The sequence below is a fragment of the Vicugna pacos genome, chromosome 11, assembly GCF_048564905.1.
Source record: "Vicugna pacos chromosome 11, VicPac4, whole genome shotgun sequence".
NCBI lineage: Eukaryota > Metazoa > Chordata > Mammalia > Artiodactyla > Camelidae > Vicugna > Vicugna pacos.
The window spans coordinates 23,827,967-23,855,771 of NC_132997.1; the positions used below are offsets into that span (position 1 = coordinate 23,827,967).

General features: G+C 38.4%; 1 pseudogene; it reads right to left on the minus strand.

The window, feature by feature from the left end:
- Positions 1 to 27,805, minus strand: part of LOC140699217 (formin-2-like) — a 162,487-nt pseudogene that overhangs the window by 28,251 nt on the left and 106,431 nt on the right.

Sequence of the window (27,805 nt, forward strand, 5' to 3'; positions counted from 1 at the left end):
CTCATCTTTTGCAAACATTTTATCCTATTTTGTAGGTTGTCTTTTTGTTTTGCTCATGGTTCCCTTTGCTGTGCAACAGCTTATAGGTTTAATTCGGTCCCATTTGTTTATTGTTGCTTTTATTTCTATTGCCTGGGTAGACTGCCCTAGGGGAACATTGCTGAGATTTATGTCAGAGAATGTTTTGCCTATGTTCTCTTCTAGGAGGTTTAGAGTGTTTTGTCTTATGTTTAAATTTTTAATCCTTTTTTTAATTCATTTTTGTGTAGGGAGTGAGGAATTGTTCTAACTTCATTGATTTACATCCAGCTGTCTAGTTTTCCCAACATTTGCTGAAGAGACTGTCTTTACTCCATTGTATGTTCTTACCTCCTTTGTCAAAGGTTAATTGACCAAAAGTTTGTGAATTTATTTCTTTACTATCTATTCTGCTCCACTGATACTTCACAGCCTTGGAAGAATGATATTTGTAGGAATGTATCCATTTCTTTTAGCTAGTTCAGTTTCTTGGCATATAATCATTTGTAGTAATCTCCTATAATCCTTTGTATTTATGTGATATCAGTTGTCATTTTCCTTGTTTTATTTCTGATTTTGTTTATTTGGGCCATCTCAAAATTTTTGTGATAAGTCTACTTAAATATTTCATTTAGTTTTTTTTTTTTCTGAGATGCTATCTTGGTCTTTCATGTGGAGGGCATTCCTTTTTCTCCTCATTTTGCCTAGTATCAGTTTGTTTCTATATATCAGGAAGATCAGATACAATTTCCAGTTTTGTGTTGAAGGTGTTATATGTGGCCAGGAGCATGGTCCCCCATGGTTGCCAGAGCCAGGTGCTCCAGGAGTGTTCCCTGAGAAGGCTGCAGGTGCCTTCCAGTTCTGGCTGGATGTACTTGCTGCAGGTACACTGCTGTGCGAAGACAGAGCCACTTTCAGGGGCACTGGTGCTGGCTAAGGATGCTCACTGGCCTGGCAGGGCTGGGAGCCACTCTGGAGGAGTGCAGGCTGGGCTAAGTCTGTAGGTCAACCTGCAGTGTGGCAAGGATGCTGTTACTTTAGATGTGAGAATAAGAAATGGTGCCCACCAGCACTCGTCCAGCTAGAGGGGAAAAAAAAGACAAAAATCATCAAACCCCCAAACAAAAAAATGGCACATATCAAAGACAGAGTTCCTGGAAAACTTGTGTTATAGTCAACTCTAAAGGCTGTTGATGTAACTGAGTAATTCCAATCATGTTAAGTTTTGTTTCATTTAAAGAACTTTCTGATCCAAAATGGTTATGTAGTATGTTAAAACGGTAAGCATGAGTTAGGCTTCCAAATACAGAGAAAAATCCAGCCAGAGGATAATAAGAACAAAGATGTCTCAGGCATTCCCAGTGGAAAACTGGTTCCAATACATGAATGCCACCATATTGGCATGTTTAGGGGGACGGAGCAAATATCATCTCATTAATATGTCATTAAAGCAGGCACACTGCATGCCATTCTCTGAACTGAACCATTATCATGAAGTGTCTGAGTTTTTTTTTTTAGGGAATGGAAATATTCCAGCTCTAATATCTACAAGTCTCCAAGTTCAGTCAATGTTTATAAGTTTCCAGTCCGTGCTTTTCTGTGAATTTCCAGATCATTGGTAGCTATAAGTCTGTCACCAGCACATTTGAAGGAACCACATAACAGACACAAAAAACAATGTTGATTATATCAGAAATTATTTCTTCAAAAAACAAATTGTTTCCCATGAGAAAAATACAATTCAAAAAGACACATACATCTGAATTTTCATAGCAGCACTATGTACAGTAGACAGGATATGGAAGCAGACCAAATGTCCATCAACAGATGACTGGATACACAAGATGTGGGGTGTGTGTGTGTGTGTATACATACACATATATATATACATACATATATATATATATATATATACACTCATATATATACTGGAATTCTACTCAGCCATAAAAATAATAAAATACTGCCATTTGCAGCAGCATAGATGGACCTGGAATTCATCATTCTAAGTGAAGTAAGCCAGAAAGAGAAAGAAAAGTACCAAATGATATCACTTATATGTGGAATCTAAAAATAGGACACAAATAAACATATCTATAAAACAGAAACAGACTCACAGACACAGAAAACAAACTTATAGTTACCAGGGGGTAAAAGGGGTGGGAAGGGATAAACTGACAATTTGAAAATTGCATCTCTTGGGGAGTGTTGGAAATGTTGGCATTCTTGATTGTGTTAGTGGTTTCATGGGTGTAGACATCTTTCAAAATTCATGAAATTGTACATTTGAAACATTTGTAGTTTACTATACAGGAACCATACCACCATAAACATGTTAAAAATAGGTTAATGAAGAACTCAAAGAAGAAACTAAAAAATACCTTGAGAAAAATGCAATGAAAGCACCACCACACAAAATCTACAGGATGCAGCCAGTGTCCTAAGAGGGAAGTTCATAGCAAACCAGGCCTTCCTCAAAAGACAAGAACAATCTCAAATAAACAACCTATCCCACTGCCTAAAAGAATTAGAAATAAGAAGAGAAAATCAAACTAAAAGTTAGCAGAAGGAAGGAAATAATAAAGATTGGGGGGAAATAAATAAAACAGAGATTTAAAAAAAATGACAGAAATAAAATCAATCAAACCAAGAGCTGGGTTTTTGAAGAGTAAACAAAATCAACAAACCTCAGCCAAGCTCACCAAGAAGAAAATAGAGACATCAAAAATAAACAAACAAAGAACTGTAAATGGAGAAAATGCAACAACACCACAGAGATACAAAAATAATAAGAAAATACTATGAGCAACTATATGGCAACAATCTGTACAACCTACAAAAATGGACCGGTTTCTAGAAACATACAGTCTGCAAAAACTGAATTGAGAAAAATGATAATTTGAACAGACACATCACCAGAGGTGAAATCGAATCAACAATAAAAAACTTCCCAGGAAACTAAAGTCCAGGACCAGATGGCTTCACTGGGGAGTTCTATCAAACATACAAAGAACTGATACCAATCCTTCGCAAGCTTTTCCAAAAGACTGAACTGGAGGAAACACTGCCAAACTCATTCTATGAAGCCACCGTCACCCTGATGCCAAAACGAGACAAAGACTCTACCAAAAAAGAAAACTATAAACCAATATTATTAGTCAACATAGATGCAAAACTATTCAACAAAATATCAGCAAAGAGAATCCAACAACACCTAAAAAAATCATACACTATGATCAAGTTGGATTCATCTAAGGGACACAAGGATGGTTCAACTTATGCAAATCAATCCCCATGACACACCACATCAACAAAAGAAAAGGGAAAATTTACATGATCATCTAAATCGATGTGGAAAAAGCATCTGATAAAATTCAACACCCATTTATGATAAAAACTCTTACCAAAGTATGTATAAACAGAACATATCTCAACATAATATAAATTATTTATGACAAACTGACAGGCAACTAATACTTGATGGTGAAAAGTTGAAAGCTTTCCCACTAAAATCTGCACAAGAAGAGGATGCCCATTCTCACTACTTCTATTCAACACAGTACTGGAAATCCTAGGCATAGCGGTCAGACAAGAAAAAGAAAAAGGATCCAAATTATAAGAGAAAAAGTAAAACTGCCACTAAATGCAGATAACATGATACTATATATAAATAATCCTCAAGACTCAACACAGAAAATACTAGAGCTAATAAAAGAATTTGGCAAGGTAGCAGGACACAAGAGTAACATACACCAATCAGTCACATTTCTTTACACTTACAATGAAATAACACAAAAGAAAAGGAACAATCCTTTTAAAATCATATCCAAAAAATAAAATACTTTAGGAACAAGTTTGATCAAGGTGGTGAAAGACTTGTACACAGAGAACTACAAAACAGTGATTAGGAAATTAAAGAGTAGTTAAAGGAATGGAAAGATACCCCATGCTCTTAGATTAGAAGAATTTTTGTTGAAATGGCCATACTACCCAAAACAATGTACAGATGTAATGTGATTCCTGACAAATGACCCAGGACAGTTTTCACAGAACTAGAACAGATTATCCTAAAATTTATATGGAATCACAGAAGACACGGAATTGCCAAAACACTACAGAAGAAAAAGAATGGAGCTGGAGAAATAACCCTCCCAGACTTCATATAATACTACAGAGCTACAGTCATCAAAACAGTGTGGTACTGGCACAAAGACAGACATATGGATCAATGGAACAGAATAGAGAGCCCAGAAATAAATCCATAGACTTATGGTCAATGAATCTTCCACAAAGGAGGCAAGAATATACAGTGAAGATCACCTCCTGAGAAGTGGTATTGGGAAAGCTGGGCAACTGCATGCAAGTCAATGAAGTCAAACACTCCCTCACTCCATACACACAAATAAACTCAAAACAGCTTAAACATGAAAACAAAAGACACCCTAAATCTCCTAGAAGAGAACATAGGCAAAACATTCTCAACATAAATCTCAGCAATGTTCTCCTAGGGCAGTCTACCCAGGCAATAGAAATAAAAGCAACAATAAACAAATGGGACCGAATTAAACCTATAAGCTTTTGCACAGCAAATGAAAACAGAAGCAAAACAAAAAGACAACTTATGGAATCGGAGAAAATACTTTAAAAAGATGAGACTGACAGGGCTTAATTTTCAGAATATATAAACAGCTCATACAACCTAACAAGGAAAAAACAAACAACCCAGTCCAAACATGGGCAGAAGACCTAAACAAGCAATTTTCTAATGAAGACACACAAATGGCCAACAGGCACATGAAGAAATACTCAGTATTGCTAATGATCAGAGAAATGCAAATCAAAACTACAATGAGGTATCAACCCACACCAGTCAGAATGGCCACCATTCAAAAGTCCACAAATGATACATGCTGGAGAGGGTGTGGAGAAAAGGGAACTCTCCTACCCTGTTGGTGGGAATGTAGTTTGGTGCAACCATGGAAAATAGTATAGGGATTCCTCAAAAGAGTAAAAATAGACTTAGCACATGATCCAGCAATCCCAGTCCTGGACATACATACAGAGGGAACTCTAATTTGACAATATACATGCACCCCAATGTTCATAGCAGCACTCTTTACAATAGCCAAGACATGCAAACAACACAAATGTCCTTGAAAGATGAATGGATAAAGAATTTGTGGTATATTTATACAATGGAATACATCTCAGCCATAAAAAGAATAAAATGCCATTTGCCACAATATGGACGACTTGGAGATTGTTAGTTGAAGTGACGTAAGCCAGAAAGAGAAAGAAAAATACCATAGGATATCGCTTATATGTAGAATCTTAAAAAAAGATACAAATGATCTTATTTACAAAACAGAAACAGATTCAGACATATTTATGGGTAAAAGAAGGGATATATTGGGAGTTCGAGGTTTGCACACACTAAGTACTATATATAAAGTAGAAACAATAAATTTCTTCTCTATAGCACAGGGAAGTATATTCAATATCTTGTAGTAATGTATAATGGAAAAGAATATGGTAAGGATTATATATATGTTTATATATATATATATATATATATACACACACACACACATATAAATGAATCATTATGCTGTATATCAAAAATACAACACTGTAAATTGAGTATACTTCACTAAATATATATATATATTTCTCCCATTTTCTAAAATTTATCTTTTCAATGGTCAACAATGCAATCAAAAAGGTAAAAGCATTACAAATCACAACACTTCTCGGTGTTGGATATTTGCTTTTTCTTAACTTCAGAAGGCAACATGGTCCCGCTTAAAAATAGATGTTTTGCCACATGTTTCCTTCAAAGGTACATATATAAGATACTCACATACTTCTGCCACTAAAATGGATCATGCGTCACCTATACTATGAGAAAAGAAATGAAAAAAAGCATCTACAAAATCAAAAAGAATCCATTTATATTTCCATCACTGTCCCTGTTCTGAATTACAACCATCAGCAAAGTAGCCAAAGGAAAGGTCTTAAGGAATTTTGATACTCAACAATAGAGCTCTATACCTAAGTCCGTACATAAATTCAACTTCATTTTTTTAAAATAATGCTGCTTTTTGAATACACTCATGTGATGAATCATGACATAATGTGTCACTTACTAAAGACAGTTTCCTACTGAAAATAGGATAGGACTATTTCTAGCCATTTCCCTTTCCAAATCATATGGCTCTTCATGGGAACAACTTTTGATTTCTAAGAATAAACAAATTGTTAAATAAACATTACTATTAGCTCAGAACTTCTCACAGGAAAGCAAAATAAACTGTAGAAGTTTACAGGAATTCTAAAGATGACACTGAGAGACTACAAGGAAAGGTGAACTGGGTTTTCCTATAAACTTAACATTTCCTATAAGCTATAACTATAATTAATTAGTTAATACTGATGAATGCCTCTCATAATACATTAAAGACCAAAGTAGCTTAAAATGGAATTAAAGTTATACCAGACTTGCTTTAAAAAAATGTATACAGAAGAATGACAAGCTTCAACCAGCAGAGAAGGAATAAGGAAGTTAGAAGTTTTAACAGATGCTCAGTCTAGTGGGTGAAGGATGAGGACAGGGTATTTAGATACCCTCAAAGAATCACCACACAAATGACTTACTGATTCTAAATGGACAAAAAGTAACTTCATAGTGGAGGAACAGGCAGACATCACCTAGACAAAGTGACCAAAGAGTTTATCCTCATTAGCAGTAATGAGACCGACAGCCCTCAGACACAAGTCAGCCAACAGACAGGACACGGATCGCTCAGCAGACAAACCCAGAAGAAGAGACGTGTGTGTACAAAACAAGCCGGTGTACGCGCCCCAATGGCACCGTAAGAAAGACAAAGACTGTGGAGCTGCCACAGGTTCAAGAGGCCTCAGGAGACGTGACAACTAAACGCGATGTGTGATCTTAGATCAGCAAAAACAGCTATAAAGAACACTTCTAAATGCGGCTGTGGATTAGATAATTGATCGATGTCAAATTGGTCCAATTTGATCATTATACTGTGTACATGTCAAAGGATACCCCCGTTCTCAGAACATATGCACTAAAGTATTTGATGGTTAAGGAGCATGGCATCTCTGACTTGCTGGCACGTGGTTCAGGAAAAAATCATGCACACCTGCATATGTACATACCAGCACACATACATACATGTCTGTATGTGAGGGAGGGACTGATAGAAAAAATGGGAAATAGGAAAATTAGGCAACTGGTTGTCCAGGTAAAGCAAATGTAGGATTTCCAAGTGCCAGCTTGCAACTTTCCTGTAGGCTTGAGTTACATCAAAATAAAAAGCTACATACAAACAACAATAGTAAATAACAAGGTGTCCCAGTTTGTCTAACTTGGAATTTCAAGACTTTCAACTAAAGGACCCGAGGCCAGGGCCCTTCTACAGACATCTGGTTTAGAGTTAATGGCAGTCAAACACGCCTCACAGACAGTGTAAGGCTTGGCTGTCATCTGCATCTGACGTAAGTTTTACAGGCTGAGGGCGCTGTAGCTGCGGACACAAGTATCTCTTTAACTGATGGTGCGGCTGCCACTTCAGAGCGACAGCAGACACACTGGGAAGGCATAGTATGAAAGATGATTTACAAGCTCAACTCTTCTAAATAAGTAAAAATATTCAACTTTCCTAAGTTGGTTGTGAAAAGTTATTACTTCATGGATTAAAACCATATTTAAGATGACATGAAACATCTCACAATAAAATAATAAAAATGTTCTTGTCACATACGAACTTGCTGTTTATAACATTTCACATATGCATCTAGAATTTTTCAAATATGTCCATCCTTAACCATAATATATTGAAAAGTTAAAAAGGTGCTCTAACATTTAGGACTTGTACAAATTAATTCTTGGTTAAAATCTACAAATAAAATGGTATAATGCTTTGAGTATCAGAGTGATTTGTATACAATTGAAAATATTATACAATATACACCAGCACACTACATATATAAATTTATTCAAAGTGAAGCCTCTGACATTTTCTAAGGGTATCACAAAATTAACTTCTATGACTAGGTGATAATGTTTACCAAGGGCAGGCATGACTGTCCCAGAAGCTTACACAGGCTCTTCGTAATACTGGCCAGGGGCTTGGCCGCATACTGGCTGCCCCTAAAGTCGTCATTAAATAATGACTTAAAGTGTAACTGCAGGCATCTCTGACTGGCCTAGAAAACTCAGAGATGCCTTCAGAGCTTCTGGAGTAGTTCTGTCACTATAGATGCCAATATCTTCCAATTCTGAAATACACTGATGCTGGAACTGGAATAAATATTGGACCCAGCAGGTTTTCACTGACCTAAAGGAGTTTAGTAAATGTTCCACACAACCAAACGGCAATGAGCAACACCCATCAACTGAAAGAGACACCACTGTTATTTGCTTCACATGCCCTGATTTCAAACTGTATTACAAAGACATAGTAATCAAAAGAGCATAGTATTGGCAGAAAAATTTAAACATACATCAGTGTAACAGAATTGAAAGTCCGCAATGAAACTCATACCTGTATGTGCAATTAATTTCTGACAAAGAAGAAAAGAACATACAATGGAGAAAGGAGAGTCTCTTCAAAATCATGTTAGAAAAACTGGACAGCCAGGTTTAAAAAAAAAATGAAGCTAGACCACTATCTCACATCATGCACAAAAATCAACTCAAAATGGATTAAAAACTTCAATGTAAGGCCTGAAACCATAAAACTACTAAAAGCAAATATAGGCACTATGCTTTGGACATACAGGTGGCCAACGGACTCTTGAAAAGATGTTCAACATCACTAATTATTAGGGAAATGAAAATCAAAACCACAATTGCCTCACTCCTATTGGAATGGCGATTATCAAATAAATAGGAAATAACAAGTGTTGGTAAGAATGTGGAGAAAAGAGAAACCTCACGCACTGTTTCTGGGGATGTAAATTCATGCAGCTGCTATGGAAAACAACAGGGAGACTCTTCAAAAAATTAAGAATAGAATTACCACATGACTCACCTTTTCTACTTCTGGGTCTTTATCCTAAGAATACTAAAACACTAATTCAAAAAGATACATGCACCCTTATGTTCACTAGCATTACTTATAACAGCCAAGATATGGATGCAACCTAATTGCCCATCAATAGATGAATGGATATAGAAGATATGGTACATATATACAAATGCAGTATTACTCAGCCATAAAAAGATGAAATTTCACCCTAATCAACAACATGGATGGACCCTGAGGGTGTTATGTGAAGTGAAATAAGTCAGGGCAGAAAAACAAATGCTGTATGATTTCACTCATATGTGGAATATAGAAAATAAACTAGCAAACAAAAAAGCAAAATATATTAATAAACCAAACCAACTAAAAATAAACATATAGCTACTGAGAACAGAGTAGTGGTTACAATAGGGGAAGGACAAAATAAGTAACGGTGGGATAACTGGATAGTGACACATGGAAAGTATTTTTGGTGACGAGGTCACTGTAGGGCACCAAGAATTAGAAGTACAATGTTGTATACATGTAACTTATATAATGTTATAGACCAATGTTAATTGAGTAAAAAATTTGAAAAAAGAAACCTCAGTGAAGTTGCAACTTTTAGAACACTGGACAAGAACTTCAGATGTTCCTGTGAAATTATTATTTCTTAGGAAAATTGATAAGGCTTATCAGAAACCATGAGTTCCAACATATATACATTCAGAGGTTTTTTTTTTAGCAGTTTAATTGAGTTATAGTCATTTTACAATGTTGTGTCACAGTTTTAAGATATAGAAACCAAGACCACAGGTAGCACAGAAATGTGGCAGAGGTATAATAAGAATGACCTGCAAATCACGTGGACAATTGAGTTAACAAGTAACTATTATTAAAACCGGAGAGGATGTGGGTTATGGCTATGTGAGGTGTGCTACTCAAACAAGCTCAATGCCTTTCTACTGCTCCAGACACTGGTCAGAATCCTCCATCCATGCTCTGTTCTGACTTTTATCTTTCAGAGTTTTAGCAATGGGTATGGTCATCTGTGAGGCTGTCTACAAAGCAACAATGAAAGGACTAAATAAAATGTAAAGATAACATGAAGAAATGTTAACCAGGAGAAGACAAAGTACAGTATGGTTTAAGTATCTCCACAAGTGATGCATTTCTTCCATTTATTCTTAACTTTGAGAACCGTAAGAGAGACAGGTGGGGTTATATTAGAATAATGGAAATAAAAATGTAAATTAAAGAATTAAAAATAGAAAGAGACTCACAGACATAGAAAACAAACTTATGGTTACCAAAGAGGAAAGGGAGGGAGAAGGGATCCATTGGGAGTTTGGGATTAGCAGATACAAACTACTATATACAGAATAAATGAACAACATAGCCCTACTATAGAGAACAGGGAGCTGTATTCAATAATTTGCAGTAACCTCTAATGAAAAAGAACATATGTATGTGTGTGTGTGTATAACTGAATCACTATGCTGTACACTAGAAACTCCCCGGCATTGTAAATCAACTACACTTCAATAAAAAAGAAAAAAAGCATGAAAGAAGTAGTAAGTTACTAAGATTTTGTCTCAGTCCCTAACTCCCTTCCCGTACTAAGGCCTGGGATGCTGGTGCTGGGAGTCAGCCAATTACCTTTGTCCTTTGCCATCTGGCTCCCTGACAGGTTTCACCAAGGAGGAGGGAAGAGAGGGATTGGAGGAAGGGACAGGAAGCTAGGGGATTTGCTGCTCTGGTGAGCTCTGCCCCCAGACACTTCTCACGAATCAGCAGGTGGCTCCGGTTCCCTGCTTGGTTTTACAGGCCCAAATCCAGCATCAAAGCACCCTCCAAAGTACCAGCCCAGTCAGTACCACCTCCCCAAAGCTCGCAATCTCAGCTCTGCGAGGCTCATTCTCTGAGCTCCACGGGCACTGTTTGCACAGGCAGCATCCTCTCCACAGACGTCTGGGTCTGAGCCCCACAGAACGCTCTCCCTCTCGTGCTAGGTTCCTGGACAACTCCAACCTCTTCATCTCACTCCTCTAGCCCTAGGGATGATGGCTGCTCCCAATAGTTACCTGAGAGTCCCTTTTTACTCTAACATGTCTTAACCTAATTACCTGTGTAAAATGATTTCCATTACACTAACAAATATGGCTTCTGTTTCCCTGACTTCACTTACAACTAGTAGAAACATTAATCTATTAATTTAATGGATTATATTTTTCTAAGTACTTAACAGCTTTCTGGCACCAGTATTTAAAAATTATATTTTTATTTATTGCTTATACATAATATCTATTTTAACTGTTCACAGATAACACGCTAGTTTTTCAAGTTACTCTTTCCCCAAAAACGGTTTTATATATAGTACTGTTCATCTGCAAACATATATTTGAAGTCTTCTTATACATAGTTTGTTCTTTTAATTAAATTTCACATGGTCCTTAATTGTGTTTATGCTTGAATTTGCTAAGCTATATAATTTCATCATAAACAATAAAAAAAAGGCTGTATTGTTGCACATTTTAAATTAGTAAGTCCAGATGATTACATCTCAGCTCTAATTCAGATAGATTCTTGGATGGTTACCTATTTTTATTTCTTCTTAAATACAATGATTAAAGATATATATGAACAGAGGAGCATATATAACATGTATATAACATATACCCAATTTCCAACTTAAGACACAGAACAGAACTAGTATTTTGGAAGGGTCCCTTATGCTCCTTACATCCCACCCTCAGGCCCAGAGGCAACCACTACCTTCAAGGTTGACTTTTTCATCCCCTTGCTATCCCTAAATAAGTTATTTTATATGTGTGTGTGTGTGTGTGTGTGTGTGTATATACACATACACATATAGATATATAAACTTTGAAAATTGAAATCATACTGTTTGTATTTTCCATGCCTTGTTTTTTCTTAAGATTGTATTAATAAGAGTTATCTATTTTTAATGCAGATAAATGTAGTGCAATTAGTTTCACTCTTCAATGATGTTCTTTGAGAGAAGATACTAATTTACTCAGCAATCATTTTATTGAAAAATATCTGAGGGGTTTGGTTGCTGCTGCTATAAATGTAGTTAGCCTGGTCACCTCTGCACTGGTATATACATCTAGGGACCAAAAGCTGGGTCAGAGAATATGGATTTTAAAAAGTTAGTGAAATATTGCCAGATATTTTTCCAAGAAAGTGTGTTAATTTATATTTCCACTATCAATGTAAAAGAGATCTCACTAATCCATATTTTTGAAAATATTTCACATTCTCTGACTTTTTAAATTTTTTAAAAAGATATTAATCAGTAGTATTTTGGTGTAATTTGAAAAGGTATTGATACTTACACCCTCACTTTTAACATGCTGTCATTTACCTCTGTAAATGTCTACTTATAAATCTACCAGTGTATTTTTATCAATGTTCTCCTGCAGGGCAAGTTCATCCAGACAGCTTTACTGAAGAGTCTCTCTGAGTACAAAGGGTGAGCAGGAGTTTGCAAATGGAAAATGGAAAAAGAAATAATCACAGGACCTCAGTCACAGAGAATGAAACATTCACAAAGAGTACTTTAAATGACTTGAATCCCATGGTGACAGTTTACTCCATATATGAAGTAAATTATACTTTCATGTGATAATTTGTTTATTGGGTCCCTGTGTGAAACAGTATCTTACAGCTTTGAATTAATCCAAGTTGATCATTGCATGAAAAGAAAACACTTTTGCAAAGTATACACTGTAACACAATCAGGGATAATTTCTAAAATAAAATAAGTCTTCATTTAAATGTCAGATAAATAATCACCATTAATTATTGTGGTTTTTCTCAAGGCAGTCAGGTCCGAAAAGCAAGAGATTAGTGAAAATGAGGAAATACAACTTTACTTTTTTTTTGTAATGTGAATAAATGGCATAAAATCTTAAAATTAAATGACCAATGACTTGATTTCCTTCTTATTAACTCTCCCTTCCACTAGCAAAATTACCACTGAAAGTAATGGAAAGTCAAGAGATTTACAGCATAAAAAGTCTAAACATCCTAGAAAATGTTTATCTGAATTAAGTACATGTGCATATTGGTACAGGGAAGGGGAGGGAAAATGAGAAGAGAGAGAAAGATAATAAAAGCTTACTGACTTTGGAAAAAATCACAAGTCAAAATGTTTCCTTCAAAGCTTATGTAAAGGCTTTTAAACATCTCAAACAGAAATACTTTACAGTAATCTAATGTTCACCTGGAGGAAATTATGGAGCGATCAAATTTTTAAGAAGCAGTTATATATTAGCTTGTAAACAGGAACATTTAAATAGTTTATACCACGCTCACTGGCCCTAAAATTGGAATCATTTTTTAAAGTTCTTTCCATCTCTTCTGTCCCCCTCCTTTGTCAAAATGATTATCATCTTTTATTTGAGTTTCTTACCAACATGTCTCTGAAATTCTATGCTTGCCAGAGCAGTACTTTCAAGACACAAACTATATCACTCCAATTCCCTAAACAGAATTCTTCAGTGGCTGGATATTGCATTTGGAATAAAATGTAAATCCCTTCTAAAGCATATGAACTTGTGTGTTCTGCATGATCAGAAAACTTTCTCATCTTATGTTTATTGCATTCTATGAATACAGGGGTATCTGGACTGTTCATTCCTCCTGGATTCTCTTCTGGAATAGTATTAGCATCCACCCAGTATACAAGCTATTAAAGAGTCATCTTATCCCTTCTTCCTTACTCTCTGTATCTGGTTAGAATCTTGTTGTAATGCATCTCCAAGTACTCCCAGATCCTTTTCATCCTAACACAGGGACCTCAGCTTGTGCCCTCAACAACTGACTGTCTAGGTCTGCTGCTTCAAGTCTCCCCTCTAAACCATGATTCACAAGTGCCTCCTGATGGCCTTTCAGAAACGCCTATCTGAGTGTACTGCGTCCTGGCCTAGAAGCATTCCCATGGCTAAGTAGTGATTGCAGATTGGATTCCAAACTTTTCAGTAGGTCCTTAAGACCCTTTGCAAGGATGGCTTGTCATCTTCTGATTCCATGTCCCTGAGCAACTTATGTTCTAGCTATATCAGATTTTGCAATCCATTTCTTGTCACTTTTTAGGTTACTTTTCAAAATCCAATTTACATGTAATTTTCCAAGAATATTTAAACATTCCTTTTCTGTGTTTCTATATTATCTTATTTACATAACTAAAAGTACCTGTATACTGTATAGCGGTTATTCACAGAAGTATTGGTCTTCTTATTAGTCTATGAACTAGAAGGAAGGGTTTATGTTTTTATTTTTTATTTTCTATTAATTTAATAAAAGTTGTTGAATGATAGGTATTAGACTAATATCTCTGAGATTCCTTACTGATCTAAATCTCATAAATTTTATTTTTCAATTCTATTTTATGAGACATCCCACCCTTTAAATTCACAAGTTGCTTTTCTAGAAGGTATTTGGGTAATAAAAATCAAGAATCTGAAAACAAATATTCATTGCCTCTGATCCCATAATTATCAGAATCTATATTAAAGAATAATCAGAGCTATAGTAAAAAGGCTGTCAATAAGGATGTTCAACACAATGTTTCTCAAGAGCAAGGAAAACTGGAGTCTAATTTCTTACAAGAATCAAATGACAACTAAATTACAGTGCAATCATAAGATGGATTATTATGAAATCATCTTAAAAAGATTTTGAATTACATTAAATGACACGGGAAATGCTCATGTTATAATTTTCAGTGGGAAAAAATGTATAAAAGTGAATAGAGATTTCCAGTCAAATGGAATGAAAAATTCATAGGCTGAGCCTTTGTGCTGCTGAAAACACATAGCAATGAATGAGAACATAAAGAGAGAAAACCAAGCCACACAGTGTGCTTTAAAAAAATTATAATATCTCTTTGGACCAGAAATAGCAGAGAAGCCCAAGTTAATAAGCAGTGTGGAGGTGAGAGGTCACTGGAGTGTGCACATGGAGGAGAAGGTAAAGATCTTGGCTTATGCAGAAACTGGTAGGGGGAGAGGTCACACAGCAGGGAATGGAACTGGACTCACTACTGGAAACACAGAATGTGACTGGGCTCCACACTCATAAAAGGAGGGTCAAAACAGCTATGGTCCACACACAGCTGTGTGCCTAGGGCAGCGAGGTCCAGTCCCTCCCTTGGCCTCTGTAGAGGCGCCCTCTGCCCAGCCTCTGCGGACGGCCCTGGCCACTGTTTGCAGGGGACGCCTGTTAGAATACACTGTTTTGGCTGTTTCCAACTTGCCGTGGCCCCTTCGGGGCAATCGCAGGAGACCCCCATGCTGGCGCTCACTGTTCCGCTCGCCCCCCACAACCGAGTAGGCAAACGGGGAGACCTGCTCGGAAGAGCCACCCAACTTTTCAGGAACAGCCTCCCACCCAACCACCCACGCAGCCCCCGGGCTCCCTCCAGCGGGCCCCTCGCTCCCGGCACGAGGAAGGGGTTGCTCCCCTGCCCCCAAGCCATCTAGACTGTTTCCAAGAGTAAGTGTGATGGTCAAACACGTCTGTACACACCAGGGGCTCCACGGACACCTGCTGGTGGATTTGCTCAGAAGATGGGTGGGGAGGGGGCGCCCTAGAGGAGCGGAACACATAGTATGGATGGGGGCTGGGGGGCGGGTAGGACGGGAGGACGATCGGGGGGACGGGGCGAGATAATGAGTTCCGGAGACTCGAGGGCGGGCTCGCAGGACGCCAGAGGGGACAGGCGAGGCGCCACCTGGGACCGCGCGCCGGCGAGGGGCGCGCCCCCTTTACCTGCGTCTCCGGCTCCATGGCCATTTCCTCGCTCCGAGGCGCTGGCACTGAACTGACACGATCTGAGCGAGCCGAGGCGAGGTTTGAAAGAGGAGGGAGCAGGCACGAAAGGGAGGGGGCGAGGAAGGCAAGAGGGAGGGAAGGCGATGGGGAGTTTGTCTTGGCCTTTTGTGCGGACACCTCCCGGATTCCGCACCCGCACTGGCCTCCCAAAAGAGACGTGGGGCCACTGAGCGAGGGACGAGGCCATCCCCCAGAGCGCCTCGGGGCCTCACGCCTTGGAGACCGCCCAAAAGGAGCACCCCCACCCAACCTCAACCCCGCCTGGAGGACGTGCGGACCGGGCTCACCTCGGGGAGGGAGCTAAGGTGAGCTGAGCGGGGCGAGGACAGTGCAGGCTCGGGGGTTCCTAGAGTCATCGGGCGCGGCTTGTCCAGAGCAGGCGAACTGTTGGGTCAGAATGTGCTCCTGTTCCTCTATTCTTCCTTTATTGCCCTCTTTTGTAATGGATGGATACATAGATTAAGTAGATACTTAATTCGTTTGTACTTTATTCAGTATTTGAGCCCAAATACTTTATACTGTATTTGAGTCTTCTTAGTGGTTAGTCTAGGGCTTACAATATTTATTTTAATTTACAAGAATCTATCTCATATTTATACTGACTTAATTTCAAAAATATAGAAACTTTACTCCTCTATAGCTCCATTCACTTCCCACCTTTTTATGTTACTACTGTTATACATACTATGTGTGTGATTTATATATGGTACAAACTGTTATAATTATTAGTTTATATAATCATTTGCCTTTTAAAGAACTTGAGAGAGGAGAGAAGTATACTTATAAACTATATTATATTAATCTTATTTACCCTTTATTGTTCTCTTCATTTTTTTCTGTAGATTTGAATTACATATGGTGTCACTTCCTTACTCTAATACAAATACAGCTTTTGTTTCTACTAGTTTGTTCTCAAATATATTACGTCTATATGTCATAGGCTCGATAATATACATATTGTTTTATGTACTTCCTTTTAAAGTTAGTCAAAAGAATAAAGAAGAGATGTGCAGCTGTATTATATTCTGTGTAGATAAAAATTATGTTTACCAGTGATTTGTGTCTGTGTGTGCATGTAATTTCAAATTATGGTCTGATGTCATTTACTTTCAGAAATATAAATTTATATTTTGGTTTAAATAAAAAAGTTTTAAATTAAAAACTAGGGATATAAATAAGAACAGTAATTTTTCTTCTAAGTCTTAAGTTTGTGTCCTCCATAACTGGAGCTATTTTTCAGCTTAGGTCACACAGAGGCACACTGTGAGCAATCAGTCTAGTGTCAACAGCATCACCTCCTACAGGCAAAAGGTAGGAGCTATCATAAATGTAACTACACTTTAAAATAAAAAAGAAATAAAGTTCTCCTTTGCACTGGAATAGTCCAAAACCCTGTTGCTGTCTCTAGTAAAGAAACATACATTCCACTATGTAGAACCAAGACCTCAAAATTAACTTCAGGTCTTATTTATCTAAATTTACTTCTCAGTCTTATGTCTAATGTGAAAAACCTAAAGACTTTTACTAGGAAGACAAGAAGAAGACACATTCAGCTAAGGGAAATGAATACCAACAGCCTGCATTCACATTACTGAAACCATCACACGGAACTTCCCACACACAGGAGAAGCTTGCTACTCTGCTGGCTGATTTACTATGGTTTTAAACAAGATGCAAGGAAATCTTTGCTCATGGTGCTATCTTCAAAACTAATCCCTTACTATATTTAATTTCTTGTAACAACATATAACGGAAAAGACTCTGAAAAGAAAATGATGTATATATGTATGCATATGTATAGCTGAATGACTTTGCTTTACACCTGAAACTAACACTGTAAATCAACTACACTTCAATAATTTTTTTAAATTCATCCTTTAATCCTCTGTACATATCTAAATAAAATAAACTCTTCAAGGCCCACTTCAAGTTTCATCTCTTCTAAACAGTCTCACCCTAAGTCCAGCTGACTCATTCTATTCAATTCCTGACCACAGGCAGCACATTTTGTGACATGATTAGATAATGCTGGACCCCATGGGCTGTTCTGTAATAAATTAGCCCTCCAGAGAACTTCTGTGCTCTCCCTGACATGGCTCCTGCTTTTCTCTGCTGTTCTCCCTGCAGAAATGGATAAACCGTGTTCCCATCAGGTCAAGAAATGGATGCATCCCTGAAAGTAACTGGGGCCCCCTCTCTTTCCAGTTTCCCAGGTTCTCTGCAGTAGCTGTGTCACTCCACTTTAGCAGTATTGACAAGACACACTCCCATCATCTGAACAAAAATCTTCCCTCACTTTTGCAAGGATGAAATTTAGTTTCAATAAAGAATTTTAAAAGACAATAAATCTTAAGTAAATTTCCCCCAAGCCCTTTTTTCTATGCTGATGGAACTTAATAAACAGAACATTTCATCTGTTGAAAATGAATACCCCTTTCTAATACATCTAGTCCAGCAGAACATAATATCATCATATTAAATGTAATATAAAGTCCAAAAGAACTAAACATCACCATCATTGTTAAATTTTTTACAATTCCAAAGTACAATTAATTAAATATAATTTTCCTAATACATCTAGCAAGGTCAAGGATCATCAGCCTAATTATATTTCCTTTTTAATATGCCATTAGGCTCTTTGCTTGTTCAGTCTTTAGCCATTTATTTTGAAGTATAAAAATAATATTCTGGCTGAAAGAGGATTTTTTACAAACAGGTTATTTTTGCTGCATTCTTTGAATTGATTGGGTATGCTCTATAAATAGTTACAGGAAAAGCACCTTCAAAAAACAGTGATTTTTCAACATCTAAAACAGACTCAGATTCCACAAATCATGTGTTCATCTTACTTATAGCCTTGTATTTTGATGTGGTTTTCTATGTAAATACATTTTAAGGCTTGCAATAGGAATGTATTCTATTAAAAATAGATGTTATGTTAAAAGTTACAAAGTACCAAACATTTATGATGCATTCCTCAAAACAAATCTAAATTGTCTTACTATAAAATGTTTGCTATTTCACACATTCTTTTAGGTCTAAGAGGCAAATAGCACTGTCCAAACCAAACACACCCCTGCCAGCTACAACAGGACAAATGAACACCAATGCCAACACTAGATGTCTGCTACTCAGAGTATCACTCAGGCCATCATCCTGTGAGCCCTGAAATACCCACTGATTATGATAAGACATTTTTAATCTAAAAAATAAACATTTTCAATAAGTAAAAGTAAGTAGATTCACAGATAAAATTCATACCTCTCTTTTCCTTTTCCGACCAACCAATCTTACAGCAGCAGACAACATTTGAAGTACAGCACACATGATTTCCCAATGTCCCAACATGATAAGGGGAAGCTTTTTAACAGCAAATACTATTTCAGATAAGAATACTTAGAGCCTTTACATTATACACTTCACATAGGAACATTTAAGCAATGAATGCTTCTTTTCCCATTGTTATTATGAACTTTAACAACACACAGAGAAGCCTTTCTGGAAATTAGATGAGGGGGTGGGAAGGGATAAATTTGGGATTTTGAGATTTGCAAATGTTAACCACTATATAGAAAAATAGATAAAAAGACATTTCTTCTGTATAGCCCAGAGAACTATATTCAATAGCTTATAATAACCTTTAATGAAAAAGAATATGAAAATGAATATATATATATATGCATGACTGTGACATTATACTGTATACCAGAAATTGACACATTGTAACTGACTATACTTCAATTTTTTCAAAAAGATATGTTTGTAAATTTCTGTATAGACTGGAAGGTGCCAAACAAACTTAATAATGATAACCAATAAAAATAAGAACAACCAAAAATAAACAAATACATAAATAAACATTTGGCATATATGAAAATCAATACAAATCCAAATTATTTTTAAAATTATCTATTCTGATTCTGGTTTCCATATGAATAAAATACCAAACTTACACTCATATATAACAGTCCACATCCATACCTATGACTTCATGATTAAGAGAACAGACTCGAGCCAGATGGCTGAAGTCTGCACCCAAGCTCTGCCCTCTACTCTCCTGGGAACATTGTGATCCCTCTGCACCTTGGTTTTCTGGACTATACACCAGGGACAATGGCGTCTACCTCACAGGATCATGAGGACGAAATGAGCTAATGTTAGATTGCTAGGACAGTGACTGGCAGGTGGTAAATAAAGCCCAGTGACCTGGAGGTTTCCATGGTTGCTACGACCGTTGTTGTCATAATCACCACTATGAGTATTTCTGTTGCTGAAGCAGCTGCTACCACCACTGCTGTGTTCACCAAAATATATTTGCTCATGACCTCATTTGACATAGGATGAACCAGAAACTTCTCTCTGAGGCCATTCTTACTATCTAAATCATTCCCATGTAAACTCTCCCACTTTCCTGCTCATAGGTTCAGGTTAAATTTAAGCTTTATTTGGACATGAAAGATCCCAAGCTGACTTAGGGTCATTATCAACATTACAGTTAGGGAATTACCCTTCTGGATGAGAGGAGACTCGGCTACATGTTTACTAGCTCTAGGGCATTCCTTCAAAATGGGCAAGTGAGATAAACAATGTTTTGACTATACAGCACAGGGAACTATATTCAGTGTCTTTTAGGAACCTGCAATGAAAAGAATATGAAAATGTATATATGTATGCATGTGTATGACTGAACTATTGTGCTGTACACCAGAAATTGACACAACATTGTAAACTGTCTATACTTCAATAAAAAATGTTAAGACATAAAAAATGGGCAAATGTATATATGTGTGTGATGTTTTAAGCATGGACCACATATGAGACTGGTTTTCTATCTTCTTGATTCCTTAAGAGACAGGGTTATTGTTGTGCCAAGTTAGCAGGTTGGTGTTTAATTCTGATCTGAGTCATGCTTGTTTGCTTAAGGAGAACTGTGTCAAGTCACAGTCTGATAAACTCCCATATGCCTTCCCAGCTAATCTCATTATGATTCATATATCTCAAAATGCAGAAGGGCAAGCTAAGAAGTCATCACAGAACTCAAATATAGATTCTATGAAAAGTATGAAATCCTCTGTCTTTGGTTCCTTGGAGGAGAAGGGTTTAGAAATACAAGAGATCCATCATCGTTGCTACTCTAGGCATCCAGAGAACAACCTCTTTCTCCTTCTGCCAAACAGCAGTGTGTCCAGCTAAGCAATCTTCTGTTATCACACTGAAAACATCTTTTCTGAAAGTAAAAACAGCACAGCCACCTCCTTAAATCGCAGTGCATTTGGCCACAGTCTTACTTTCAAGAAGAGGACAGATCACAGAAAATTATTTGGCTATTTTGAAATATTTAAAGAAAACCAGAATTTGCAGCTTTCATTGTATATAAGAAGAATAGCTTGAAATAATTCTATAAACACATTCCAAGGCATTAAGGCTATTCATTTCCCTGGAAATGGATCATGAGGTACTAAAATGTTTGCACATGAAAAGAGGAATTACAGGTCACACAATTTGAACTGTGCAGGTCCACTTACACACAGATGTTTTCCAGTAGTAAATTCTGCAGTACCACACGATCTGAGGTTGGTTGAATCTGTGGACGTGGAAATGAGGATGTGGAGGGACTCCGTACATGATGGGCTGACTATAATTTACACAGAGCTTTCTGACTGCACAGAAGGCTGGTGCCCCTAACCCCGTGTTGCTCAAGGGTCAAATGCATTTGCATGCATCCTTTAAAATCTCAAGTAGATATAATGGCTAGATTTTTTTCCCAAATACAACACAGGTAAATAAAACTAGCTTTCTTCAGCAATATAACACTTTGCAGCAGATTTTTCTCTCACCAACATATGGAAAAAAAGTTCCTTATCCCTCCAAAAACAGACCTGACAGAGCTGAGTACAAGACCCAGGCCAAAGAGATGCTGAGCAAGCTCATGACGAGTCATGATGGAGACTGTTCCACAAACCCTCTCTGAGACAGAAGGTCAACAGCAGTGTCACCATCAACAGGTGTAATTACAGGACTGGCAAAGTCTTACCCCCACTTTATGAAATGTCCTAGTGACAGGGTGAGGCGACTGTGCTGAGATGATGTTCAACACAGACGCACTGTTCGTATGCTGAGGCCATCCCATGCCAACTAGTTGAGTTTGAAGTCTTAATGATTTGGACGTGAATCTTATTCCAGTAAGCTTAGAAATGGAATGTCAAAGAAACCATGAAATCCCATTCTCATGGACAACATATGAGGCATCTGCCTTATTTCTGTTCACTTAACAGAAAAAGTGTGATGGGAGGTGGGAAGGGCATGGTTTGCCTTTTTGAGAGTTTCATCTCTAGACAAGAGACATTTCCTATCATATCTGCCAGCTCGTCAGGTGACAACCTGGCTGCTTCCTTTTTCATGATGCCTGTGCTCCCCGCCTGTATTCCTTGCCCAGACAGATTTTCCATCTCTGATACAGCCCAAGAGAAGAGACATGAAGACTCAGCCTAAGCATGCTATCTGCAATACACCATAGAAAAGATTTTTTAAATGTTTCCCTCTGGCAGAAAAATGTGGTTTTCCATTCACCTTTATTCCACCAACAAACTCACCTTGGCCATATTGATTATTATGAGATGAATGATTTTTTTTAATCTCTTAATCATTATTGGGCATAGTCACTGATATTTATAAAGTCCTCCTCCTGCAGTCAGCTGGCTTATTTGTTCAACAATACTTATTCAGTGCCTACAATATGCCAGGTTTACCATAGTTTCTGACCTAAATTCACCAGCAACCAGCTGTACCACAGTAAATGGTTCTGAAAAACTGAACTGCATAATATTTGGATTTGCATCATTCTCAGATTAACGGAAATGCCTGGGGTGAACTGCCCACCTACTCAGATAGAGGTTCCATGCAAATCCATCCTACCTGCCTGGATTTTGGAGCATCTGTCTGGTAGGGGTTGTCTGCTCTGAAATAAAATATTGAGAGGAACAACTGTGGGTCGCACGTCTAGCTACAGATTCCAGGTTAGAGGCAGAAATTCAAGGAATCACATCACCCCATTAGTTGTGGCTCATGTGGGGAGACTGCGCCAGGAGAACACTGGGGACTTCAGGCCTCACTTCTCTCCCTTTCCCTGACCTGAAAAACCTAAGCTGCTCACCACTCCTTCCTCTGTGTGCTTCCCCCTCCCCTGCAAAGGTGGGAAAGGTAGCCACTCCCCATTTCAGGGTGAAGGAGGCCCACCAGTAGCAACAGCTTCCATCTGGGCTCATTATTCTGGGATTTTACTACTTTTTCCTGATGGTTTACTAAGGACTGGGTTCCTTGCTTGGTTTTGTTTGTTTGTTTTTGCTCACTGTTACCTTTCTTTCCATCCATACTAGCACTCAGATGGATTTCAGTCAAGTGACAATTTATTTCTAGACAATGTATTCTAGAAATAAGCAACTTCTGGGACTTTGAAAATAAGCTTTGTGAGACTAAGAATAAAATAGTCAGAATATTGTCACTTGGTGGAGATGATTTTTTGTTGTTTTATTTGGGAAACTCTTACTTAACCACGTGCTCTAAAATTCTATCCTCTGCTATCTGTTTACGGACTGTGCAGGTTACAGAGCCCAGAAAATGATTTCAAAGATTTTCTGTAAGGAAAGTTTACACTTATGCCCCAAATACTGTCCAACTTCAGAAAACACATGGGTACTCACTTGTTTAGCCTTGGTCTTTGTGATGGTATCAGAAATAATTTCTTCCTCTCCTTTATAGTAGTATTGGAAAATAATTCCTCAAATCCGTGACTATCTATGGATGGCTCTTCAATTTTTTCCCAAATAAGTGAAACACTGGAGTCTCTAAAGTTAAGCAAAAAACCAGTAAGAGAGACATCAAGCGAAACTCCAAGACATCATGGGGAGCATGAACAGAAAGGACAAGGAGGAGAGGGTAGAAGAGAAAACAATAGTAATTTTGGAAAGAATAATTTCCAGGAATTCTCAGTCATCAAGTCATTATGTAAAAACATAAATGGAAAACCCCTCTCAGGATGGCTATCAAGGCAGGAAATGTTTGCCATCTCACAATCTCAACTTGGCTCATCAGCTTTGTGGATTACTCATGGGCTAAAACGCAATCATTTTATGACCCACAGTGTCCCCTCCCTCTTCCTACCACTGCCCATCTTTCCACGTGACCTGACTTCTCAGTGACTGCAGACTCACGTGGTACCACCTAAAAAGGGTAGATCCATTTTTTTAAAAGCAAAAGAAAAAACAAAACAAGACAACTTCATATAACGCATACGGATGAAGTGAGTTTGGGTCACAGTTTGAAATGATGCATCAGCATATGTAATTGATGTGGCAAATTATTCAGAGAACGAGCTGCAAAGCGTGAAGTATTCAAAATATATAGATTCTTCTCCTCAGAATGATTCAGTGAAGAGAAAATAAATATGAGAAATGAGAATGAGCCTGGTAAATACCCTATTTCTAACTCTGTGAGACACCAGGCAAATTTCAAAGAATCCTGAGAATTTAGGACAAAGAAGTCCAGTAAAATTTAAAGTGTATGTTTTGTCTCCCACCAGCACATTCCACAGCCACGTCACAGCACTGTCCCAGAGATCAAGAACACAGGCTATGGTCTGTGCATTGATAAGCAATATGCCAGCAGCATACCTAGTGGGAAGCAAAATGTAACTTTTATAAAAATCATATAAATGTATAATTTTATGACCTCACGGTGTTGCTGATCTTCTGTAGAAGTACCATGAAGTGCTCAGAACTAAATCATTTCACTCATGGAGTGTGGGTGTGTGTATTTTTGTGTAGCATGTTTCTGAAAAGACTACAGCAAACAAAATGGAACAGTAGCAATGTGCCTTAAAAGGGATGCAGAAAGCATCCTCAAGACTCAGTTTGTCTAAGGATTTGATTCACTTTTATAAGCTATTTGTCAGTGAGGTTCTGCAACTAGGCAACAGAGCCTGCATGCTAAGAAAAATATATGCCTCTATCTTTAAAAAGTCAATCAAAAACTATATAGACAGAAATCTGCACATTGACATATGTCATTTGTTTTATCCTTTGGATACTTCTGGGAAAAAGTCTAAAATTTTAAATAGCAGATTGCTTCATGGAATACTGATGTAAAAATCTACAGGCAAGCTTTAGAGTGGTACTTGGGAATACATTAAATTGTCACTTTCCCAAAAGTTTGAAAGGAAAATGCTTCCCTCATATTGACAAATTGTGGAAAGACGGACTCCCGTTCATGTTACTTTTTACTGTGTAGCTGAATTCTGGTCCAACAGAGAGGCTTCATTGGCCGACAGGGTTCTATTGGCTGTTTCCTACTCCCTTTGTCCTGGTTCATCACTAATCCAAACAAGCCAGTTGGCAATGGAGGAGGAAGACATCCACACACTTGCGGTGCTGGTGGTGGGAGAGGGAGACCTGATCCAGGAAGCAGAGGGGCTGGTGGGGGTAGGGGGATGCCTGTTCCAGGAGGGGGTGGGGGAGGGGCTGGAGGAGGTGGAACCCCCATACCGGGCAAAGGAGGAGGTGGGGGATTCCCAACATCAGGAAGAGGAGGGGAGAAGGTATCCCTACACTGGGAAGAGGAGGAGGAGAAAGGATTCCCTCACCAGGAAGTGGAGGGGGAGGGGGGATCCCCACTCAAGGAAGTGGGGGAGGGAATGGCAGCATCTCTGTACCAGGCAGAGGAGGAGTCGAGGGGCCTGCTGTACTGTGCAGAGCAAGCCCTGTCATGCCAGAGCATATCCCATGTCATGGGAGAGGGGGGAGTTCGGGGGCACTGGGGCCAGGCCAGGCATGGAGCTGGAGGACTGCGTACAAGGCAGAGGTGGTGGGGGTGCGACGTCACGGCTGTTTTCAAAGGAGGAGCAAACAGAGTGCTCCTGGCTGGCTTCAGACTCAGTATGAAGAGAAGGATGGGAAGGCTGAGCCCTGGCCGTTCCTTGACCATCAATTCAGGGAAAGGGTGGAGGTGGTGGAGTCTGGCTGGACTGATGTGTGTTGAGCTGTACAGATATTTGCCTTGGAGACACAATCAAAGGTATCTCTGAACAGAATTTTGTCTGAGGTCCAGAAGGTGAGGACGGCACCACTGAGTCTCGACTTTCAGCCCCAGGTAGGCCTGGGGGACACTCTGGTCGGGCACTAACAGAAGGAAGGGTCAGAATCCTGCCCTCTTCTTTCGGGGATGTCTGGATTGACTTTGCCTGTCAAACCCTTTTCTCCTAACCTGAGAGCTTCCAGACAGACGTCTTCTGAAGGTGCCACTGCATTCTGAACCCCGTGAGGGCCAGTTGCCACCTCCATGTCCACAGCAGGGTACTGCTTCTCTAGTTCAGCTATTTTGGTCCTCAGATCCTCAATGGTCTGTTCCAGTTGCTGAATGACAGTGGTCTGGCCCTCAGACTTCATATCAGAAACTTCCTGAGGGGCAACAAAGACATCAGAGATAAATATAAAAAAGGAATACTCAAAATACCAAAAAAAAAAAAGATAAAATTAAGCAAAATATATCTGTTTGGTTATAATACTTTCAAAAGATCCCTCCATGGGAAGATACTATCAGTATTTGTATGTGTCGCCTCTTATCCACTCTCAGATTTCAGAGTGGTGACACACATTACCATAAAGTCCTAAGGTCCTTGTCTAATCCTTGAATGAAATCATGGAAGACAAGTAGACCCCTGAGGAGAGGGGAGACAATTCTGAGTGACGAACCAACTTACTTCCAAGATACGCTACTCTCTTCCCTGCCTGGTAACACCTGGTAGTAGAATGTTCCCTAAAGACATTTTAGATTCTAAGTTTTAAAGTTAGTCACTTCCTTTAAGAGGTAATCGCTAAAAAGGTCTTCAATAGGATCATGTGAGATACTTGTGATTTATATGGCCATGGGCGTATGTCTTATGTGCATGAATACTGCTTATATCATGTTCACTCTAATTCAAATATTTGACCCGAGGCATTTCAGAAAGTGGTACCTTAGACTCTCCACAATTTGTCAAGGTAGCTGAGAGCAACTGTGCCAACGTATGAGTCACCCTCACATCCAAATGGTACCCAGCTCTCCCAAGGCATGAAATTTACCAGAACAGTTTAAGGGAAAAAATGCTTTCCTACCCAAATCAAAGGGGAAAGCCCGATGGGTAAATTAAATAGGAATAATAGATGAGTAAAAATAAAAGAGAAGGAAGAGGAATGGGTAGAGAAAAAGGAGGAGAACAGAAACAAGAGAAGGTACCAGAGAAGGCAGCACAGACTCCAGCTGTGCGAAGCTGCAGTGTCAGGCAGCTGCTCACACAGACTGGGAACTAACTGCTCAGTGGGGGCTGGACTGAAAAGACGAGAGGGAGCGAGTTCTCGTGCTGCGAACTGTTTCTCCAGAGCTTCCCAGGGCTTTTCAAAGATGATCCCAATAGAGGCCGCCGTAAAGAGCCACAGACCACAGACACAGACATTACTATCTTCCCCACGTGGGAGCCTGAAGCTGACCCTGCACACCTGCTCTTTATCTACTGAGGAAGAACAGTTAACAGGTAATATAAATATGATATGAAGTGTGAAACTAAACTTGTATCTTGCTTGTCAAAAACTAAATCAAAAACAAAGCAAAATAAAAAAAACCCTATCAAATCGCTTTACTATTTATAAATCCAAAACAAATACCTAACCCATTTGCAGTGGAAAAGCTACGGGCAGACAAGACAGAAATGCATATATTTACTATAAATGAAGTATTTTGGTGCTATGGGTGTATTTGTTCAAAATCTTCAGAAGTAGTTTTTTTTCTAACGGGAATAGGAAAGGTCTAAGCTTAACAGTCTTAATCCTAACCCATTACCTCTTCCCTAAAAACGCTGTATTTAC